We start from the raw sequence: 24680 nt of genomic DNA, 5'->3' as shown, positions 1-24680 counted from the left end.
GTGTGTATGCCCAGAAGTGGGATTGCTGGGTCATATGGCAGTTCTATGTCCAGTTTTTTAAGAAATCTCCACACTGTTTTCCATAGCGGCTGTACTAGTTTGCATTCCCACCAACAGTGTAAGAGGGTTCCCTTTTCTCCACACCCTCTCCAGCATTTATTGCTTGTAGACTTTTGGATAGCAGCCATCCTGGCTGGCGTGTAATGGTACCTCATTGTGGTTTTGATTTGCATTTCTCTAATAATGAGTGATGTTGAGCATTTTTTCATGTGGTTTTTAGCCATCTGTATGCCTTCTTTGGAGAAATGTCTGTTTAGATCTTTGGCGCATTTTTTGATTGTGTCATTTATTTTTCTGGAATTGAGTTGCAGGAGTTGCTTGTATATTTTTTAGATTAATTCTGTCTGTTTCTTCATTTGCTATTATATTCTCCCATTCTGAAGGCTGTCTTCTCACCTTGCTTATAGTTTCCTTTGTTGTGCAAAAGCTTTTAAGTTTCATTAGGTCCCATTTGTTTATTTTTGCTTTTATTTCCAGTATTCTGGGAGGTGGGTCATAGAGGATCCTGCTGTGATTTATGTCGGAGAGTGTTTTGCCTATGTTCTCCTCTAGGAGTTTTATAGTTTCTGGTCTTACATTTAGATCTTTAATCCATTTTGAGTTTATTTTTGTGTATGGTGTTAGAAAGTGTTCTAGTTTCATTCTTTTACAAGTGGTTGACCATTTTCCCAGCACCACTTGTTAAAGAGGTTGTCTTTTTTCCATTGTATATCCTTGCCTCCTTTGTCAAAGATGAGGTGTCCATAGGTTTGTGGGCTTTCTATTCTGGGCTTTCTATTCTGTTCCATTGATCTATATTTCTGTCTTTGTGCCAGTACCATAGTGTCTTGATGACTGCGGCTTTGTAGTGGAGCCTGAAATCAGGCAGGTTGATTCCTCCAGTTCCATTCTTCTTTCTCAAGATTACTTTGGCTATTTTTTTGTATTTCCATACAAATTGTGAAATTATTTGTTCTAGTTCTGTGAAGAATACCGTTGGTAGCTTGATAAGGATTGCATTGAATCTATAGATTGTTTTGGGTAGAATAGCCATTTTGACAATATTGATTCTTCCGATCCATGGACATGGTATATTTCTCCATCTATTTTTGTCCTCTTTGATTTCTTTCATCAGTGTTTTATAGTTTTCTATGTATGGGTCTTTTGTTTCTTCACATAGATATACTCCTAAGTATTTTATTCTTTTTGTTGCAAAGGTGAATGGTATTGTTTCCTTAATTTCTCTTTCTGTTTTCTCATTGTTAGTGTATAGGAATGCAAGGGATTTGTGTATTAATTTTATATCCTGCAACTTTACTATATTCATTGATTAGCTCTAGTAGTTTTCTGGTAGAGTCTTTAGGGTTTTCTATGTAGAGGATCATGTCATCTGCAAACAGTGAGAGTTTCACTTCCTCTTTTCCTATCTGGATTCCTTTTACTTCTTTTTCTGCTCTGATTGCTGTGGCCAAAACTTCCAACACTATGTTGAATAGTAGTGGTGAGAGTGGGCACCCTTGTCTTGTTCCTGATTTCAGGGGAAATGCTTTCAATTTTTCACCATTGAGGGTGATGCTTGCTGTGGGTTTGTCATATATAGCTTTTATTATGTTGAGGTATGTTCCTTCTATTCCTGCTTTCTTGAGAGTTTTTATCATAAATGGATGTTGAATTTTGTCAAAGGCTTTCTCTGCATCTATTGATATAATCATATGGTTTTTATCTTTCAATTTGTTAATGTGGTGTATTACATTGATTGATTTGTGGATATTAAAGAATCCTTGCATTCCTGGGATAAAGCCCACTTGGTCATGGTGTATGATATTTTTAATATGTTTTTGGATTCTGTTTGCTAGAATTTTGTTAAGGATTTTTGCATCTATGTTCATCAGTGATATTGGCCTGTAGTTTTTTTTTCGTGTGTGTGTGTGGCATCTTTGTCTGGTTTTGGAATTAGGGTGATGGTGGCCTCATAGAATGAGTTTGGAAGTTTACTTTCTTCTGCAATTTTCTGGAAGAGTTTGAGTAAGATAGGTGTTAGCTCTTCTCTAAAGTTTTGGTAGAATTCAGCTGTGAAGCCATCTGGTCCTGGGCTTTTGTTTGCTGAACGAGTTCTGATTACAGTTTCGATTTCCTTGCTTGTGATGGGTCTGTTAAGATCTTCTATTTCTTCCTGGTTCTGTTTTGAAAAGTTATACTTTTCAAAGAATTTGTCCATTTCCTCCAAGTTGTCCATTTTATTGGCATAGAGCTTCTGGTAGTAGTCTCTTATGATCCTTTGTATTTCAGTGTTGTCTGTTGTGATCTCTCCATTTTCATTTCTAATTTTGTTGATTTGGTTCTTCTCCCTTTGTTTCTTGATGAATCTGGCTAATGGCTTGTCAATTTTGTTTATCTTTTCAAAAATCCAGCTTTTAGCTTTGTTGATTTTTGCTATGGTCTGTGTTGTTTCTTTTGCATTTATTTCTGCCCTGATTTTTAAGGTTTCTTTCCTTCTACTGTCCCTGGGGTTCTTCATTTCTTCCTTCTCTAGTTGCTTTAGGTGTAGAGCTAGGTTATTTATTCGACTTTTTTCTTGTTTCTTGAGGTAAGCCTGTAATTCTATGAACCATCCCCTTAGCACTGCTTTTACAGTGTCCCATAGGTTTTGGGTTGTAGTGTTTTCATTTTCATTCGTTTCTATGCATATTTTGATTTCTTCTATGACTTGTTGGTTATTCAGAAGCGTGTTATTTAGCCTCCATATGTTTGAATTTTTAACAATTTTTTCCCTGTAATTGAGATCTAATCTTAGTGCATTGTGGTCAGAAAAGATGACCGGAATGATTTCTGTTTTTTTGAATTTACCAAGGCTAGATTTATGGCCCAGGATGTGATCTATTCTGAAGAAAGTTACATGTGCCCTTGAGAAAAAGGTGAAGTTGATTGTTTTGGGGTGAAATGTCCTATAGATATCAGTTAGGTCTAGCTCATCCATTGTGTCATTTAAAGTCTATATTTCCTTGTTAATTTTCTGTTTAGTTGATGTATCCATAGGTGTGAGTGGGGTATTAAAATCTCCCACTATTATTGTTTTATTGTTAATTTCCCCTTTCATTCTTGTTAGCATTTGCCTTACGTAGTGCGGTGCTCCTATGTTGGGTGCATATATATTTATAATTGTTATATCTTCTTCTTGAATTGATCCTTTGATCATTTTGTAGTATCCTTCTTTGTGTCTTTTCATATTATTTATTTAACAGTCTATTTTATCTGAAATGAGTATTGCGACTCCTGCTTTCTTTTGGTCTCTGTTTGCATGAAATATTTTTTTCCAGCCCTTCACTTTCAGTCTGTATGTGTCCCTTGTTTTGAGGTGGGTCTCTTGTAGACAGCACATATAGGGGTCTTGTTTTTGCATCCATTCAGCCAGTCTTTGTCGTTTGGTTGGGGTATTCAACCCATTTACATTTAAGGTAATTATTGATAGGTATGGTCCCATTGCCATTTACTTTGTTGTTTGGGGTTTGCATTTATACAACCTTTCTGTGTTTCCTGTCTAGAGAAGATCCTTTAGCATTTGTTGAAGAGCTGGTTTGGTGGTGCTGACTTCTCTCAGCTTTTGCTTGTCTGTAAAGTTTTTGAATTCTCCTACATATCTGAATGAGATGCTTCCTGGGTACAGTAATCTGGGTTGTAGGTTATTCTCTTTCATTACTTTAAGTATGCCCTGCCATTCCCTTCTGGCCTGAAGAGTTTCTATTGATAGATCAGCTGTTATCTTTATGGGAATCCCTTTGTGGGTTATTTGTTGTTTTTCCCTTGGTGCTTTTAATATTTGTTCTTTGTGTTTGATCTTTGTTAATTTGATTAATATCTGTCTTGTGTTTCACCTTAGGTTTATCCTGTTTGGGACTCTCTGGGTTTCTTGGACTTGGGTGGCTATTTCCTTCCCCATTTTAGGGAAGTTTTCAGCTATTATCTCCTCAAGCATTTTCTCATGGCCTTTATTTTTGTCTTCTTCTTCTGTGACTCCTATGATTCGTATGTTGGGGTGTTTCACATTGTCCCAGAGGTCCCTGAGGTTGTCCTCATTTCTTTTGATTGTTTTTCCTTTTTTACTCTCTGCTTCATTTACTTCTACCATTTTATCTTCTACCTCACTTATCCTATCTTCTGCCTCTGTTATTCTACTGTTGGTTCCCTCCAGGTGTTTTTGATCTCATGTATTGCATTATTCATTTTTAATTGACTCTTTTTTATTTCTTCTAGGTCCTTGTTAAACATTTCTTGCATCTTCTCAATCCTTGTCTGCAGGCTATTTATCCGTAACTCCATTTTGTTTTCAAGATTTTGGATCATTTTTATTTTCATTATTCTAAATTCTTTTTCAGGTAGATTCCCTATCTCCTCCTCTTTTGTTTGGCTTGGTGGGCATTTTTCATGTTCCTTTACCTGTTGGGTATTTCTCTGCCTTTTCATCTTGTTTAGATTGCTGTGTCTGGAGTGGCCTTTCTGTATTCTGGTGGTCTATGATTCCTTTTTATTGTGGAGGTTTCTCCCCGTGGGTGGGGTTATACGGATGGCTTGTCAAAGTTTCCTGGTTAAGGAAGCTTGCATCGGTTTTCTGATGCATGGAACTGGGTTTCTTCTCTCTGGAGTGCAATGGAGTGTCCAGTTGTGAGTTTTGAGATGGGTCCATGTGTTAGGTGTGACTTTGGGCAGCCTGTATGATGACGTTCAGGGCTATGTTCCTGTGTTGCTGGAGAATTTGTGTGGTATGTCTTGTTCTGGAAGTTATTGGCTCCTGGGTGGTGGTTGGTTTCAGTGTAGGTATGGAGGCTTTTGTATGATCTCTTATTACTTAATGTTCCCTGTAGTCAGGAGTTTTCTGGTGCTCTCAGGTTTTGGGCTTAAGTCTCCTGCCTCTGGATTTCAGTCTTATTCTTCCAGTAGCCTCAAGACTTCTCCAACTATACAACACTGAAAATAAAACTTCTAGGTTAATGGTGAAAAGATTCTCCACAGTGAGGGACACCCAGAGAGGTTCACAGAGTTAAATGAAGGAGAGGAGAGGGAGGAGGTAGATAGAGATGAGCAGGAGGAGAAAAAGGGGGACTCAAGAGGAGAGAGACAGATCTACACAGTACTCTGCTCCCTAAGTGTTCTCCGTAGCCCAGAACACACATAGAGATTCACAGAATTGGAGTGAGAAGAGAAAGGGTGGGAGGAAATAGAGGTGATCTGGGGGAGAAAAAGGAGAGTCAAAAGGGGAAGAGAGTAATCATCACACTCCTGAGTAAAAATGGGTACTGAATATTGGATTCTTAAATGTCCAAAGTTGATATCAAATATTGAAAAACAAAGATTGAAAATCTAGAGTAGAGGTTAGACTCTTAGAAATACAATATTAAAAACAAAAAAACAAAAAATTTAAGAAATATATATGAAGTGTGCTTTAAAAATAGGGTCTTTTTTTTTTTTGCAAGGTTATAGTGAGATGAAAATGAAAATTAAGGAGTAATAGAGGAGTAATACAGGACTTTAAAAGAACATAAAAGAAAAAAAAGAAAAAAATTTTAAGTTAAAAAAATAGTAAAAATATATGAAAATGAAAATTAAGGAGTAATAGAGGACTTTAAAAGAAAATAAAAGAAAATGAAAATTAAGGAGTAATGGAGTAATAGGGAATTTTAAAAGAAAATAAAAGAGAGAGAATAAAAAAAAGAAAAGAAAAAAATTTTTAATTAAAAAAATGGTAAAAATATATCTAGGTATTTCTCTGGAGCTGTTGCGGTCAGTGTGGGTTCGGTTCAGTTTCAGATAGCTCCTTGTTCCAGCTTACACTTCTCGATATCTCTAGGCCCCTTCCGGTGTAGTCGGTGTTACCTACAGGGATTTTAATCTGTTCCACCAGTCACTTCTGAGGCGGTTCCCTTTGTTTACTTGGTTCTGTTTGCGGGTCTCTTCAGTGTCTAATTTCCACCCTGACACAAGCGGGCAGAGGTGTTCTCTTATTTAGGTTCGCTTTATCAGTCGTGCTGTGGGGAGGGAGGGGCACAGAAGACAAATATCACCGGCGTGTGTGGGTAGCACTCCCAGTGTTCCGGCCACACTGGGTTTGCCCCCGCTTACGGGTGTGTGCTTTCCCTGTCTACACTGCTCAGGCTTCAGGCTGCTCTATGGGGAGCGGGCCCTGAGTTGCGTGCAGTTCCAGTTTTCAGGTACTCCACAGAAGTGCAGACTTGGTTGGGCCTGCATTTTGTGCCTTCCCCGGCCTGAGAAGCTCAGGCAGCCAGGAGCTTGACGGGCGCACTCTCCCCGGGTGCTGTGTGCCTTATCCCCTCTGTGGTCCCAGACTCAGTTTCTGCGCGTGGGCGCGCCAGTTGGGTGCGCCTTGTGTCTCTTCTGGGGAGCTGGTCTCTAGCTGCGACTGTCTCGGCAGATGTCAACCATCCAGAATCTCAGGAAGTCTTTGGTTAGAAACTGAAAGCCTGTTTGTAGTTTGGTTGGGGAGCCTGTCTCTGGGACAGAGTTTGCCCCTTTCCCCTCCCACCTGCCTCCTGCCTCCGGCGGGGGATGGGCTGGTCCACCGCCGGCTAGCTCTTCTCTGGAATTACTCAGTCCTTCCTTTTTTCCGTGAATGGGCCGGCAGTGTGTTCAGTTAGTGCTTTTCACCAGTTAATTTTCTCTCTCTCTCTTGCCATCCCACAGTTTAAGTTGCTATCTCATGCCAGCTCCCTCCCATTGCCCTCAGGGCATTCAGGCCCGGTCCTTACCCTAAGCAATGCCTCCTGCTCCTCTCCCTTCAGCCCCCACTTTCTGGTGGCGGATGCGAGCGTCTGGGGTACTTTTCTGCTGGTAGTTGCTTTTAGGCATGTAATCTGTGGATTTTATTTATTTTCCCTCCCAGTTAGGTTGCCCTCTGAGATTCAGAAACTTCCCCCAGATCTGCCAGTGTGAGGGTTTCCTGGTGTTTGGAAACTTCCTCTATGACGACTCCCTTCCCGGGATGGGTCTCTGTCCCTAGCTCTTTTGTCTCTCTTTTTATCTTTTATATTCTGTCTACCTCCTTTCGAAGACAATGAATGGGCTGCTTTTCTGGGTGCCTGATATCCTCTGCTAGTGATCAGAAGTTGTTTTGTGCAGTTTGCTCAGCATTCAAATGTTCTTTCGATGAATTTGTAGGGGAGAAAGTGGTCTCCCCGTCCTATTCCTCTGCCATCTTAGGTCCTCCCTCCAAGCTGTTTTCATACCTTAGCTATTGTGAATAATCCTGTAATGGACATGAACAGGGGAATGCAGCCATTTTAATGAGATACTGATGCCAGTCTCTTAGACTGTATACCCAGAAGTGAGATTGTTAGATCATATGGTAGCTCTACTTTTAATTTTTGAGGGACCTCTTTACTATTTCCATAGTAGTATTCACCAATTTACATTCCCTCTGAGAGTCTATAAGAATTCCTTTTCTCCATATCCTCACAAGCATTTTTTATCTCTTCTACATTTTCCTTCTCCCCCTCATGCATTTGATGATTTTGATGTCATGATTTACATCTTTTTATATTGTGTATCCATGAACACATTATTGTAGTTGTTATTCAGTCACCAAGTTGTGTCCGATTCTCTGAGACCCTATGAACTGCAGCACACCAGGCTTCCCTGTCCTTTCCTATCTCTCTGTTCAAACTCAAGTCCATTGACTCAGTGATGCTATCCAACCATCTTATACTCTGTCACCCCCTTCTCCTCTTGTCCTTGCTTTCCCCTAGAATGAGGGTCTTTTCCAGTGAATTGGCTCTTTGCATCAGGTGGCCAAGTATTAGAGCTTCAGTTTTAGCATCTGTCCTCCCAGTGAACGTTCAGGATTGATGTCCTTTGACTGATGATTGACTAGCTTGATTTCATTGCTATCCAAGAGACTCTAGCACCACAGTTTGAAAACATCAAGTATTTGGTGCTCAGCCTTCATTATGGTTCAACTCTCATATCCGCACATGACTACTGGAAAAACCATACCTTGACTACATGTACCTTTGTCGGCAAAGTGATGTCTCTGCTTTTTAATATGCTCTCTAGATTTGTCATAGCTTTCCTCCTAAGGAGCAAACACCTTTTAATTTCATGGCTGCAGCCACCTCCCACAGTGATTTTAGAGCCCAAGAAAATAGTCTGTCACTGTTTGCCCTTTCCCCCCATCTATTTGCCATGAAGTGATAGGACCAGATGCCATGATCTTAATTTTTTGAATGTTGAGTTTTAAGCTTGCTTTTTCACTCTTCTCTTTCACCTTCATCAAGAGGCTCTTTAGTTCCTCTTTTCTTTCTGCCTTTAAAGTGGCATATCTGAGGTTGTTGATATTTCTCCTGGCAGTACATATTGTAGTTACATATTTTTAGTGCTTTGTATTTGAATCTTTATACTAGAGTTGCAAATGATTTTTTTAAAAGAATTTTTACTTCATTTGTTACAGTATTGCTTCTGTTTTATGATTTGATTTTTTGGCTTTGAGACATGTGGGATCTTAGCTCTCTGACCAGGTATGGGACCTGCATCTCCTGCGTTGGAAGGCAAAGTCTTAACCACTCAACAGAATTACAATATTAAAATATTCTAAATTCAATTATATATGTACCTTTACTAATGAGTTTTATGTTTAACCTTATTTTCATGTTACTAAGAATTCTCTCATTTCAACTCGAAGAATGTTCCTTTAACATTTCTCATAAGACCACTCTAGTAGTTATGAAGTCCTTCAGCTTTTATTTGTCTGGGAATCGCTTTATCTCATCTTCATTTCTGAAGGAACAGTTTACCCAGGTAGAGTATTCTTGGTTGTCACATTTTTTGAATATACCACCCCACTCTCTTCTGGATTGCAGTTTTCCTGCTGAAAAAAATCTATAAAAATCATATGGGCATTTCCTTGTATATAGCAAGGTACTTGTTTCTTACTTTTGCTTTTAAGTTTCTCCTTTTGTCTTTAACTGTTTACACTTTAATTATAAGGTGTCTCCATGTGGTCTCTTTGGAGTCTTTTAGTTTGGTTCACTTTGGGCTTCCTGTATCTAGATGTCTTTCTGCAGCCCCCCCCCCCCCCCCAACCTCATTGTTAGGAAAGCTTTAAGCCATAATTTCTGCAAATGAACTTTCTGTCCTTTACTCTCTCTCTTCTCCCTCTGTGAATATTGGTCCCCTTGATTGTGTCCCATAAGTCCTTTAACCTATTTTCATTCCTTTTTGTTCTTTTCTTTTTGCTTCTGCTCTGTCTTTGAGTTTATTGATCCTTTCTTCTTCCTGATACAGTTTACTGAACTCCTCTGTTTAATTTTTCAGTTCATTTACAGTATCCTTTGGCTCTAGTATTTCTGTTGACTACTTTAACAAACATTTCTATCACTTTGTTGAAACTCTCACTTTGTTCATGCGTTGCTCTTCTGAACATGGTGAACATCTTTGTGACCTTTATTTTGAAGTCTTTATCTGATAAATGTTTCATTAAGATTGGTTCTGGAGATTTATCTTGTTCTTTTATTTGTAACATATTACCCTTTACTTCATTTCCTTTGATGCTCTGTGTTGGTTGTTTTTTTTTTTTTTTCTCATTTATTTTTATTAGTTGGAGGCTAATTACTTCACAACATTGCAGTGGGTTTTGTCATACATTGACATGAATCAGCCATGGAGTTACATGTATTCCCCATCCCGATCCCCCCTCCCACCTCCCTCTCCACCCGATTCCTCTGGGTCTTCCCAGTGCACCAGGCCCGAGCACTTGTCTCATGCATCCCACCTGGGCTGGTGATCTGTTTCACTATAGATAATATTCATGCTGTTCTCTCAAAACCTCCCACCCTCGCCTTCTCCCACAGAGTCCAAGAGTCTGTTCTGTACATCTGTGTCTCTTTTTCTGTTTTGCATATAGGGTTATCGTTACCATCTTTCTAAATTCCATATATATGTGTTAGTATGCTGTAATGTTCTTTATCTTTCTGGCTTACTTCACTCTGTATAAGGGGCTCCAGTTTCATCCATCTCATTAGAACTGATTCAAATGAATTCTTTTCAATGGCTGAATAATATTCCATGGTATATATGTACCAAGGCTTCCTTATCCATTCATCTGCTGATGGGCATCTAGGTTGCTTCCATGTCCTGGCTATTATAAACAGGGCTGCGATGAACATTGGGGTGCACGTGTCTCTTTCAGATCTGGTTTCCTCAGTGTGTATGCCCAGAAGTGGGATTGCTGGGTCATATGGCAGTTCTATGTCCAGTTTTTTTTAAGAAATCTCCACACTGTTCTCCATAGTGGCTGTACTAGTTTGCATTCCCACCAACAGTGTAAGAGGGTTCCCTTTTCTCCACACCCTCTCCAGCATTTATTGCTTGTAGACTTTTGGATAGCAGCCATCCTGACTGGCGTGTAATGGTATCTCATTGTGGTTTTGATTTGCATTTCTCTGATAATGAGTGATGTTGAGCATCTTTTCATGTGTTTGTTAGCCATCTGTATGTCTTCTTTGGAGAAATGTCTGTTTAGTTCTTTGGCCCTTTTTTTGATTGGGTCATTTATTTTTCTGGAATTGAGCTTCAGGAGTTGCTTGTATATTTTTGAGATTAATCCTCTGTCTGTTGCTTTGTTTGCTATTATTTTCTCCCAATCTGAGGGCTGTCTTTTCACCTTGCTTATAGTTTCCTTTGTAGTGCAAAAGCTTTTAAGTTTCATTAGGTCCCATTTGTTTAGTTTTGCTTTTATTTCCAATATTCTGGGAGGTGGGTCATAGAGGATCTTGCTGTGATTTATGTCGGAGAGTGATTTGCCTATGTTCTCCTCTAGGAGTTTTATAGTTTCTGGTCTTCCACTTAGATCTTTAATCCATTTTGAGTTTATTTTTGTGTATGGTGTTAGAAAGTGTTCTAGTTTCATTCTTTTACAAGTGGTTGACCATTTTCCCAGCACCACTTGTTAAAGAGGTTGTCTCTTTTCCATTGTATATCCTTGCCTCCTTTGTCAAAGATAAGGTGTCCATAGGTTTGTGGGCTTTCTATTCTGGGCTTTCTATTCTGTTCCATTGATCTATATTTCTGTCTTTGTGCCAGTACCATACTGTCTTGATGACTGTGACTTTGTAGTAGAGTCTGAAGTCAGGCAGGTTGATTCCTCCAGTTCCATTCTTCTTTCTCAAGATTACTTTGGCTATTCGAGGTTTTTTGTATTTCCATACAAATTGTGAAATTATTTGTTCTAGTTCTGTGAAAAATACCGTTGGTAGCTTGATAGGGATTGCATTGAATCTATAGATTGCTTTGGGTAGAATAGCCATTTGGACAATATTGATTCTTCCAATCCATGAACACGGTTATGTTTCTCCATCTGTTTTTGTCCTCTTTGATTTCTTTCATCAGTGTTTTATAGTTTTCTATGTATAGGTCTTTTGTTTCTCTAGGTAGATATACTCCTAAGTATTTTATTCTTTTTGTTGCAATGGTGAATGGTATTGTTTCCTTAATTTCTCTTTCTGTTTTCTCATTGTTAGTGTATAGGAATGCAAGGGATTTCTGTGTGTTAATTTTATATCCTGCAACTTTACTATATTCATTGATTAGCTCTAGTAATTTTCTGGTAGAGTCTTTAGGGTTTTCTATGTAGAGGATCATGTCATCTGCAAACAGCGAGAGTTTCACTTCTTCTTTTCCTATCTGGATTCCTTTTACTTCTTTTTCTGCTCTGATTGCTGTGGCCAAAACTTCCAACACTATGTTGAATAGTAGTGGTGAGAGTGGGCACCCTTGTCTTGTTCCTGATTTTAGGGGAAATGATTTCAATTTTTCACCATTGAGGGTGATGCTTGCTGTGGGTTTGTCATATATAGCTTTTATTATGTTGAGGTATGTTCCTTCTATTCCTGCTTTCTGGAGAGTTTTTATCATAAATGGATGTTGAATTTTGTCAAAGGCTTTCTCTGCATCTATTGAGATACTCATATGTTTTTTATCTTTCAATTTGTTAATGTGGTGTATTACATTGATTGATTTGCAGATATTAAAGAATCCTTGCATTCCTGGGATAAAGCCCACTTGGTCATGGTGTATGATTTTTTTAATATGTTGTTGGATTCTGTTTGCTAGAATTTTGTTAAGGATTTTTGCATCTATGTTCATCAGTGATATTGGCCTGTAGCTTTTTTTTGTGTGTGTGTGTGTGTGTGTGTGTGGCATCTTTGTCTGGTTTTGGAATTAGGGTGATGGTGGCCTCATAGAATGAGTTTGGAAGTTTACTTTCTTCTGCAATTTTCTGGAAGAGTTTGAGTAAGATAGGTGTTAGCTCTTCTCTAAAGTTTTGGTAGAATTCAGCTGTGAAGCCATCTGGTCCTGGGCTTTTGTTTGCTGGAAGATTTCTGATTACAGTTTCGATTTCCTTGCTTGTGATGGGTCTGTTAAGATCTTCTATTTCTTCCTGGTTCAGTTTTGGAAAGTTATACTTTTCAAAGAATTTGTCCATTTCATCCAAGTTGTCCATTTTATTGGCATAGAGCTTCTGGTAGTAGTCTCTTATGATCCTTTGTATTTCAGTGTTGTCTGTTGTGATCTCTCCATTTTCATTTCTAATTTTGTTAATTTGGTTCTTCTCTCTTTGTTTCTTAATGAGTCTTGCTAATGGTTTTTCAATTTTGTTTATTTTTTCAAAAAACAAACTTTTAGCTTTGTTGATTTTTGCTATGGTCTCTTTAGTTTCTTTTCCATTTATTTCTGCCCTAATTTTAAAGATTTCTTTCCTTCTACTGTCCCTGGGGTTCTTCATTTCTTCCTTCTCTGGTTGCTTTAGGTGTAGAGTTAGGTTATTTATTTGACTCTTTTCTTGTTTATTGAGGTAAGCCTGTAATGCTATGAACCTTCCTCTTAGCACTGCTTTTACAGTGTCCCATAGGTTTTGGGTTGTTGTGTTTTAATTTTCATTCATTTCTATGCATATTTTGATTTCTTTTTTGATTTCTTCTATGACTTGTTGGTTATTCAGAAGCGTGTTATTTAGCCTCCATATGTTTGAATTTTTAACAATTTTTTTCCTGTAATTGAGATCTAATCTTACTGCACTGTGGTCAGAAAAGATGACTGGAATGATTTCAATTTTTTTGAATTTTCCAAGACCAGATTTATGGCCCAGGATGTGATCTATTCTGGAGAATGTTCCGTGTGCACTTGAGATAAAGGTGAAGTTGATTGTTTTGGGGTGAAATGTCCTATAGATATCAATTAGGTCTAGCTGGTCCATTGTCTCATTTAAAGTTTGTGTTTCCTTGTTAATTTTCTGTTTAGTTGATCTATCCATAGTTGTGAGTGGGGTATTAAAGTCTCCCACTATTATTGTGTTACTATTAATTTCCTCTTTCATACTCGTTAGCATTTGCCATACATATTGCGGTGCTCCTATGCTGGGTGCATATATATTTATAATTGTTATATCTTCTTCTTGGATTGATTCTTTGATCATTACGTAGTGTCCTTCTTTGCCTCTTTTCACATTATTTATTTGAAAGTCTATGTTATCTGATATGAGTATTGTGACTCCTGCTTTCTTTTGGTCTCCGTTTGCGTGACATATTTTTTTCCAGCCCTTCACTTTTAGTCTGTATGTGTCTCTTGTTTTGAGGTGGGTCTCTTGTAGACAGCATATATAGGGGTCTTGTTTTTGTATCCATTCAGCCAGTCTTTGTCTTTTGGTTGGGGCATTCAACCCATTTACATTTAAGGTAATTATTAATAGGTGTGGTCCCATTGACATTTACTTTGTTGTTTTGGATTCGCGTTTATACAACCTTTCTGCATTTCTTGTCTAGAGAAGATCCTTTAGCATTTGTTGAAGAGCTGGTTTGGTGGTGCTGAATTCTCTCAGCTTTTGCTTATCTGTAAAGCTTTTGAATTCTCCTACATATCTGAATGAGATCCTTGCTGGGTACAGTAATCTAGGTTGTAGGTTATTCTCTTTCATTACTTTAAGTATGCCCTGCCATTCCCTTCTGGCCTGCAGGGTTTCTATTGATAGATCAGCTGTTGTCCTTATGGGAATCCCTTTGTGTGTTATTTGTTGTTTCTCCCTTGCTGCTTTTATATTTGTTCTTTGTGTTTGATCTTTGTTAATTTGATTAATATGTGTCTTGGGGTGTTTCACCTTAGGTTTATCCTGTTTGGGACTCTCTGGGTTTCTTGGACTTGGGTGGCTTTTTCCTTCCCTATTTTAGCACCTATTATCTCCTCGAGTATTTTCTCATGGCCTTTCTTTTTGTCTTCTCCTTCTGGGACTCCTATGATTCGGATGTTGGGGTGTTTCACATTATCCCAGAGATCCCTGAGGTTGTCCTCATTTCTTTTGATTCTTTTTTCTTTTTTCCTCTCTGCTTCATTTATTTCCACCATTTTATCTTCTACCTCACTTATCCTATCTTCTGTCTCCGTTATTCTACTCTTGGTTCCCTCCAGAGTGTTTTTGACCTCATTTATTGCATTTTTTATTTTTAATTGACTCTTTTTTATTTCTTCTAGGTCTTTATTAAACATTTCTTGTATCTTTTCAATCTTTGTCTCCAGGCTATTTATCTGTAACTCCATTTTGTTTTCAAGATTTTGGATCATTTTTATGATCATTATTCTAAATTCTTTTTCAGGTAGATTCCCTATCTCCTCCTCTTTTGTTTGACTTGGTGGGCATTTTTCATGTTCCTTTACCTGTTGTGTATTTCTCTGCCTTTTCATCTTGTTTAGATTGCTGTTTCTGGAATGGGCTTTCTGTATTCTGGAGGTCTGTGGTTCCTTTTTATTGTGGAGGTTTTACCCAGTGGGTGGGGTTGGACGATTGGCTTGTGAAGGTTTCCTGGTTAGGGAAGCTTGCGTCGGTGTTCTGGTGCATGGAACTGGATTTCTTTTCACTGGAGTGCAATGGAGAGCCCAGTAATGAGTTTTGAGATGGGTCTATGTGTTAGGTGTGACCTTGGGCAGCCTGTATGTTGACGTTCAGGGCTATGTTCCTGCGTTGCTGGAGAACTTCCGTGGTATGTCTTCCTCTAAAACTTATTGGCTCTTGGGTGGTGGTTGGTTTCAGTGTAGGTATGGAGGCTTTTGGACGGTCTCTTATTACTTAAAGTTCCATGTAGTCAGGAGTTTTCTGGTGTTCTCAGGTTTTGGGCTTAAGTCTCCTGCCTCTGGATTTCAGTCTTATTCTTCCAGTAGCCTCAAGACTTCTCCAACTATACAGCACTGATAATAAAACTTCTAGGTTAATGGCGAAAAGATTCTCCCCCGTTACGGACACCCAGAGTGGTTCACAGAGTTATATGAAGGAGAGGAGAGGGAGGAGGGAGATAGAGATGAGCAGGAGGAGAAAAAGGGGGACTCAAGAGGAGAGAGACAGATCTACGCAGTTGTCTGTTCCCAGAGTATTCTCCATAGCCCAGACACCCACAAAGGTTCACAGAATTGGATTGGGAAGAGAAGGGGAAAGAAGGAAATAGAGGTGTTCTGAGGTAGAAAACGGAGAGTCAAGATTGGGAGAGAGTAATCAACACACTCCTGAATAAAAATGCGAACTGAATATTGGATTCTTAAATGTCCACAATTTATATCATATTCTGAAAAACAAAGATTGAAAATGTAGAGTAGAGGTTAGACTCTTAAAAATATTATACTAAAAACAAAAACAAAAACACACAAAAAAATTTTAGAAATATATATGAAGTTTGGTTTAAGAATAGGGCTTCTTCTTCTTTTCTTTTTTTTTTGGTAAGGTTATAGTGTAATGATAATGAAAATTAAGGAGCAGTAGAGGAGTAATAGAGAACTTTAAAAGGAAATAAGAGAAAAACCAAAATAGAAAATAGAAGAGAAAAGGGGAAAAAAAACAATAAACAAGAAAAAAATTTTTTTCCTAATTATAAAAATCATAAAAATTTATGAAAATGAAAGTTAAGGAGTAATGGGGGAGTAATAGGGAATACTAAAAGAAAATAAACGAGAAAAAAGAAAAAAAATTGTTTTTTTTCTTACTTAAAAAAATAAAAGTAAAAATATATCTAGTAATTTCTCTGGAGCTGCTGCGGTCAGTGTGGGTTCGGTTCAGTTTCAGATAGCTCCTCGTTCCAGCTTACTCATCTCGATATCTACAGGCCCCTTCCGGTGTAGTCGGTGTTATCTACAGGGATTTTAATCTGTTGCACTGGTCCCTTCTGAAGCGGTTCCCTTTCTTTATTTGGCTTCTGTTTGCCCGTCTCTTCAGTGCCTAATTTCTGCCCTGACACAGGCGGGCGGAGGTAGTCTCTTGTTCAGGCTGCTAGTTCCGTCGCGCTGCGGGGAGGGGCTGGTGCTGCTTTCCCGTCTATGCTGCTCAGGCTCCCGGCTGCTCTACATGGAGCGTGCCCTGCGCTGCGCGTGGTTCCAGCCCTCGGGTGTTCCACAAAAGCACGGAACAAAAACCTGCGCCTGCTTTTGGTGCCTTCCCCATCAGAGCGGCTCAGGTAGCCAGGAGCTTGACGGGTGCACTGTCCCCGGGTGCGGCTCGCCTTCTCCCCTGCGCGATCCCAGCCCCAGTCCCCGCCCGCGCTGGTCGGGTGCCTGCGCCCTGTGTGTCGCCGCAACCCTCCCGGCAGATGTCGACCATCCAGAATCTCAGGAGGTCTTTGATTAGAAAGTGGAGGCCTGTTTGCAGTGTGGTAGGGGATGCGGTCCTTGGGGCCGAGCCTGCCCCTTTCCCCTCCCCCCTGCCTCCTGCCTCCTGCCTCCTGCAGGGCTGGGCCGTCTGCAGCCTGCGAGCTCTTCTCTGGACTTGCTCGGTCCCTTTGTTCTGTGAACGGCTGGCAGTGTGTTCGGGCCGGTTAATTCTCTCTCTCTCTCTCTCTCTCTCTCTCTCTCTTGCTATCCCACAGTTTAAGTTGGGAACTCACAAAAGCTCCCTCCCATTGTCCTCAGGGCACTCAGGCCCGGTCCTTACCCTAAGCAATGCCGCCCGCTCCTCTCCGTTCCGCCCCCACTTGCTGGTGGCGGATGCGGGCGTCTGGGGTACTTTTCTGCCGGGAGTTGCTTTTAGGCACGTAATCTGTGGGTGTTATTTATTGTTCCCCTCCCAGTCAGGTTGCCCTCTGAGATTCAAAAACTTCCCCCAGACCCGCCAGTGCAAGGGTTTCCTGGTGTTTGGAAACTTCCTCTGTTAAGACTCCCTTTCCGGGACGGATCTCCGTCCTTAGCTCTTTTGTCTCTCTTTTTTTTTTATCTTTTATATTTTGTCCTACCTCCTTTTGAAGACAATGGGTTGCTTTTCTGGGCGCCTGATGACCTCAGCTAGAGATCAGAAGTTGTTTTGTGAAGTTTGCTCTGCGTTCAATTATTCTTTTGATGAATTTGTAGGAGAGAAAGTGGTCTCCCCGTCCTATTCCTCCACCATCTTGGCTCCTCCCCCTGCACAGTAGACAAAACAGCCACCTCTTCTGATCTGGAGAGACTGGTTTTGAGTAGGAGTTAAATCTCATCAATCAGCCTCTCAAGGTCGTGGTTGCGTCTCAAGCCTTTGTGATTGTCAGGCCACTGTCTTTGTTCTTAGTGGCTTCCAGTAATTGAGGGTGTGCCAAGACCTGTCAGTCTCCAGATATGAAGGATACAGTCAGAAATAGTTGCATGCTGATTAGAACCTTGTAGAATATGCAGTAATATATTTTCCAGGAAAAGACAGGCAGATGAAACATGTTACCTGTTCCCTCTGCACAGAGTCCTAGGGAAGAGCTTCAGCAAGTGCTTATGTGCCTGTTAACAACTGCTTCTTTTGTTTGCTAAATTCTTGTGGGAATCATGAATTCAAGCCCTGTTGACTTTCAGAGCTGTGTGATTTGGGGACCTGATCCTCAGGTGGCAGCCTTAAAAACTGGGGTGTTAGATATGTGCTCTAAACTCATTACTTCTCAAGGAGTAGCTTATGAGTTTGGGGTTCCTTCCTAATTATATGGTGCTGGGCCAAGGATGGGATTCATGGTGAGAGTATCTCAGCCTTTTCTACCCATTGTAATGTGAGTATTTTCTCAGTTGTCCGATGTATAGGAGTCACTCAACTTGCTTCTCTATTTGACTAGTTTAGATACTTCTTTTAATGGAATCATGCTATATTTGTCTTCCTGTGACTGGCTTATTTCACTCTACATAATGTTCTCAAGGTTCAACCATGTGTTACATGCTGTATAATTTCCTTCTTTTAAAACTCTGAATAGTATTCCATTATATATACATACCACAGTTTCTTTATCCATTCATCTATTGATGGACATACAGGTTGTTACCATATGTTGGCTATTGTGAATAATGCTATAATAAACATAGAAATGCTAATATCTCTTTGAGATTTTGATTTAAAATCTTTTATTTTTTGATTTTTTATTTTTTGATTTAAAATCTTTTAAAGAAATATCCAAAAATAGAATTGTTAGATCATATGGTAAATTTAGTTTTAATTTTTTGAGGAACCTTTATACTGTTTTCAATAGTAGTTGCACTATTTTGCATTCCTACTGAGGTACAAAGATTGCAGCTGTTCCACTTACTCATCAATGCTTATCTCTTACTTTTTTAATAATTATTTTTGTTAACAGCCATCTTTACGGATGTGAAGTGGCATCTCATGGTGGTTTTGATTAGGATTTCCCTGATGACTAGATGTTGAACATTTTTTCATGTGTCCATGTCCACTGCCATAGCTTTCTGTGCATCTAATATACACTTATTTTCTTTTACTTATATTTTAGTCTACAAATTTGTCTAGTTCTCATCCTCTGCTAGAAATCACTTATGGGTGGGGATCATATATATGGTACCTGGCATATAATATTTCACTGATGCACTGAATTGAATGAATGAGGAAGCTTATCCAGAATAATCAAATATTTTCCATCCTTTTATTCAATTATCTCAAATAAGTTTAACCTTGAGTAAGGTAGAAGGGACACAGGGGGACTGATAAATTGACTGATAAGGAAGGTTTGGAAGTTTCTCTTTGAGGAACAAGAAAGAAGACTGACCAAGGACAAATGAAAACTTTGCCTAATAGTGCTGGGAACCCTGCTGAGCTAGTGACGTGTTAGGTGGTTAAAAATTAATAGTAATAATAGTAGTATATTATGTGCTAAGCAATGTGTGAAGCATTTTGAAATAATAATTTTATGATAAAATTTTATTTAATACTCAATTCTATCTATGAAGCAAGGTATTAATTTCATTTTACATATTCAGTAACTGAGGTTCAATGATTTATTCGCATTCACACAGTTAAAGAGTGGCAGTGTCAGAATTGCCAACCAGCTCTTTCTGGTTTCATCTTTGGATCATTTAACAGCTGTACTAGCCTGTCTCTAGAGGAACTGAACTTACAGGTTTTGGCATACTTTATCTCAACTGCAAAATTACTCAGTCAAAGGACAAGCGCCATCACTCTTTGGATGTCAGCTTCCTTGTGTGTGATGTCTGAATGGTTCTGTTGGGGGCTGAGAGGGGTGGGAGGTGTTTAAGGTGATCTATCACATTCTGTGATTCTATCCTATAGGAAATATGCTCAAACAGAGCTTCTACTTGCAATTACAGAACGAGACACAACAGCAGCCTATGTGGAGAGCCTCTGGTGCCTTATGTTTGTATAGGGAAATCTTCTTTGCAATTGTTTCCGACTTAATCTGAGACTATAACCTGGACAGCTAATAACTTTCACAGCCACATTTTACCATCTGTGCTTGGTTATCAAGTTTTCTTATTCCCTGCCAACTTCCTGCTCTTTGGTCCCTGCTTTTTAGCATTTTTGTAGTCAAGGTAACTAGCCCTTAGATTTTCTTGACTCATTGCAGTCTGCAACTTCATCTCAATCAGAATTGTCAAGTGGGTTGCTGAAAGCTGCTCTTTAGCCTGATTGGAGAATAGGGGCCTACCAGCCTGCAGACAACTCCTGGCTGGGTATTTCCCAAGTCTAGCACACTTCCTGCTTAGATATATGTTTTTGTTGACATAAAAAAAATGCACAACTTGAGAATTGTGAATTAAGTTTTATCTGGGACAAAATGAGGCTTGTAGTCCAGGAGACAGCATCTTGATAGTTCTGAGAAACTGCTCCAAAGAGGTGGGGGGACATCCCAGAATATTAGAAACAAAAGCAAAAATAAACAAATGGGACCTAATGAAACTTAAAAGCTTTTGCACAACAAAGGAAACTATAAGCAAGGTGAAAGGACAGCCCTCAGATTGGGAGAAAATAATAGCAAACAAAGCAACAGACAGAGGATTAATCTCAAAAATATACAAGCAACTCCTGCAGCTCAGCTCCAGAAAAATAAATGACACAATCAAAAAATGGGCCAAAGAACTAAACAGACATTTCTCCAAAGAAGACATACAGATGGCTAACAAACACATGAAAAGATGCTCAGCATCACTCATTATCAGAGAAATGCAAATCAAAACCACAATGAGGTTCCATTACACGCCAGTCAGGATGGCTGCTATCCAAAAGTCTACAAGCAATAAATGCTGGAGAGGGTGTGGAGAAAAGGGAACCCTCTGACACTGTTGGTGGGAATGCAAACTAGTACAGCCACTATGGAAAACTGTGTGGAGATTTCTTAAAAAACTGGAAATAGAACTGCCATATGACCCAGCAATCCCACTTCTGGGCATACACACTGAGGAAACCAAATCTGAAAGAGACACGTGCACCCCAATGTTCATCGCAGCACTGTTTATAATAGCCAGGACATGGAAGCAACCTAGATGCCCATCAGCAGATGAATGGATAAGGAAGCTGTGGTACATATACACCATGGAATATTACTCAGCCGTTAAAAAGAATTCATTTGAATCAGTTCTAATGAGATGGATGAAACTGGAGCCCATTATACAGAGTGAAGTAAGCCAGAAAGATAAAGAACATTACAGCATGCTAACACATATATATGGAATTTAGAAAGATGGTAATATGCAAAACAGAAAAAGAGACACAGATGTACAGAACAGACTTTTGGACTCTGTGGGAGAAGGCGAGGGTGGGATGTTTCAAGAGAACAGCATCGAAACATGTATATTATCTATGGTGAAACAGATCACCAGCCCAGGTTGGATGCATGAGACAAGTGCTCGGACCTGGTGCACTGGGAAGACCCAGAGGGATCGGGTAGAAAGGGAGGTGGGAGGGGGGATCGGGATGGGGAATACATGTAAATCCATGGCTAATTCATGTCAATGTATGACAAAACCCACTACAATATTGTAAAGTAATTAGCCTCCAACTAATAAAAATAAATGGAAAACAAAACAAAACAAAACAACAACAAAGAGGTGGGGGAAAGGTCAGTCAGCACATGGGTGATTTTGGTGAAGAAGGAGTACAGTTCAAGCACATATTTTTTGCAGGTTTCTGCTAGTTTCATGAAAGTAACTGCCAGTCATGAAGAGAAGACTTCACCATGAAGGATTTTAGTGCATTTTTTAGACATGAAAAGATACAAGAATTGGGCTCATAAAATCAGCTCCTGAAAATATCTAATTATCTGAAGACCTGTTCTGCCAGTTTTTCCCAAGGCATAGAGTGCCTCATTTCTGTTCTCCACCCTGAACTCCTTTCAGGGGGTTCTGAAAGTCAGCAGCTGCAGGAACACCTGATTTAATCCTTGTAGAGGTAGACGGCAAGTGCCAATTTGTAGTTGACATTTTGAGTCACAGAATCTGCTCACTCTGACCTCAGTACCTTTTATTTCTATGAAGTTAGAACCACTTCTCAGAAAGAAGCACTTTCCATTGACTTTAAGAATTTTCAATTACTGTAACAATTTTCTTTTAGGACAGAAACTCACTTTTTATCATGAGGGACTACATGATTTTTCATCTCTGAATGGATGCATGGTTACTTTTGTTTAAAGTTTGACTCTCAGAAAATAGCCTTGTGCTAATATTTATGTAAAAGTGACAGGCTGTGGGTCAGAAAATATAGGAGGAGATATAAAAATACACTTTTTAGTGTGTTACACTCAAATCTCCCAGGAGATTAATCTGCTCAGTTAAACTAGATATACCACCTTTTGCATTTTCCTTAATATATAAACTATGATTTTTATCTGCAATATTTATAGTGTTGTGGAGTAACTCATCAAAGACAAATCTCAACAGGTACTTCCAGAAATTAGACCTTCTCTGGGCATAAACCCAGTACCTATGGGTCTAAAGTCTCAGGTCTCTGGACATGGGACGTTTGGTTTTTTATCATTAAGAGAAATGGACAATTTCTTAAGTTTTGCTTAAAATGAAACTCTACTTACCAATTTTCCTTTCATTTAGCACTTAAGTTATCTGCTTTAAGTTATTTCTCATTGATCAGCAAGCAACAACTTTTAGCAAGGCACATAGAAATTCAGTTCCACACAGCTCTTAAATTCTGATATTTGGTGGGTGCTATGTATCATAGGAAAAAGTTTTCCCTGGTGGCTCAGATGGTAAAGAATCTGGCTACATTGAGGGAGACCCAGGTTCAGTCCCTGGGTCAGGAAGATCCTCTGGAGAAGGAAACAGCAACCCACTCCGGTATTCTTGCCTGGAGAATTCCCATGAACAGAGGAGCCTGGTAAGCTACAGTCCATGGGGTCGCAAAGAGTCGGACATGACTGAAGTGACTTAGCAGCAGCAGTGTATAATGGGAAATATAAAAATGAATAAAGCCTGGCCTCTCCTCTTTAGGGAGTCACAATCAATTATAGGGACAGGCATAGACAAAAAGCTTGAGTACAGTGAAGGGACTCAGCCAAAGAAATACATTCGCTGTTCACCTGAAACTATCACAACATTGTTAATCGTCTACACCCCAACACAAAATAAAAAGTTTTAAAAACAAAACAAAAGCTTAAAATCATGTTGACATGGTAACAAACTTCTAAAATATAAAAGCAGAGAAAGAAATCAATATGATCATCTAGAAACACCATAAAATTAAAAGGCAAAAGAACAAGCAAGAAAAATATTTGTACTGTATTTAACATTATTGATCTAGATAGTTTAAAAATCATTTCCTGTTAAAAGATGAAATCTTAATGGCAAAAATTGGTGAGTTCAGTTTAGTCACTCAGTTGTGTCCGACTCTTTGCAACCCCATGGACTGCAGCATGCCAGGCCTCCCAGTCCATCAGCAATTCCCAGAGCTTGCTCAAATTCACGTCCATCTAGTCAGTGATGCCATCCAACCATCTCATCCCCTGTTGTCCCCTTCTCCTCCTGCCTTTGATCTTGCCCAGCATCAGGGTCTTTTCCAATGAGTCAGTTTTTTGCATGAGATGGTCAAATTATTGGAGTTTCAGCTTCAGCATCAGTCCTTCCAATGAATATTCAGGACTGATTTCCTTTAGGATGGACTGGTTGGATCTCCTTGCAGTCCAAGGGACTCTCAAGAGTCTTATCAAACACCACAGTTCAAAAGTATCAATTCTTCAGTGCTCAGCTTTCTTCACAGTCCAACTCTCACATCCATACATGACCACTGGAAAAACCCATAGCTTTGACTAGATGGACCTTTGTTGGCAAAGTAATGTCTCTGCTTTTTAATATGCTGTCTAGGTTGGTCATAGCTTTTCTTCCAAGGAGTAAGTGTCTTTTAATTTTATGGCTGCAATCACCATCTGCAGTGATTTTGGAGCCTCCCAAAATCAAGGTTTTATTAAATAAGTATGCCATCATTTATTTAGCCATTCTTCTGGGTGATTCCCAATTTTTTCTATCATAGACAAGCCTAGGGGGAAAGTCCTTAAACATTCATCATTGCCCACTTTTCTGATTACCTCTTTCATATCTAATTCCTCAAAGTCAATTATTGGTTGAAGTTTGTGATATTTTCTAAAGTCATTGATCTATATTGCCAAACTGCTCTTTAGGAAGTCTTACCAATTTATAGCATTTGAAGAAGGTAATGAGATTGTTCAAGTCACTGCACATTTATCAAAACAGAGTAGGACAATTTCTAAATTATCATCTCTAAATTATTATCAATTTCAAAGTTAAAAATAGTACCTTGTTTTAATTTGCATTCATTTATTAGTTGCAAGCTGAGTATTTTCTCACACATTTACTGGCCATTTTTATTTCTTGTTTTGTGAATATTCATCACAGTCTTCACTGATAAAGGATAAAGGACAAAAATTGGTAAAGGTTGTGATGAATACCAATTGATTAACACTTCTGGCTTCTCTCCCCAAGGGAGGAGGAGTGATCAGATTTACTCTTTGTAAAGCATCCGGTTAAGTGCTAGAGGCCCTGCCCTTGTGAACAAAGACAGCCTTTGTCCATGCTTGCCTGGACCTGAGAGGAAAGCTTTGTTCATACTGACAGGCCTCTTGCACCTAAGCCTTACTCCTCACCAATGATAATAATTAGTGACAATGATATCAGAGATCAGAATGTGGCATAGACAAATACACAGTTACACTTTCATCTCGACACAGTTCCACTATTGAGAATATGCTAAGTGACTTCTCATCTTATTGATCAGTTACTTGGAAAATTCTATACCGTATTAGTCAGCTTTTTACTAATACAAAATGTTATGCGATCTTACATAATGAACAATTCCAAGATTTAGTGGCTTCTGACAGCAAATATTTCTTCATTGCTTA

Source organism: Dama dama, chromosome 30, assembly GCF_033118175.1.
Source record: "Dama dama isolate Ldn47 chromosome 30, ASM3311817v1, whole genome shotgun sequence".
NCBI lineage: Eukaryota > Metazoa > Chordata > Mammalia > Artiodactyla > Cervidae > Dama > Dama dama.
The sequence above is the reverse complement of the archived record's forward strand: the minus strand, read 5'-3'. Positions refer to the sequence as shown.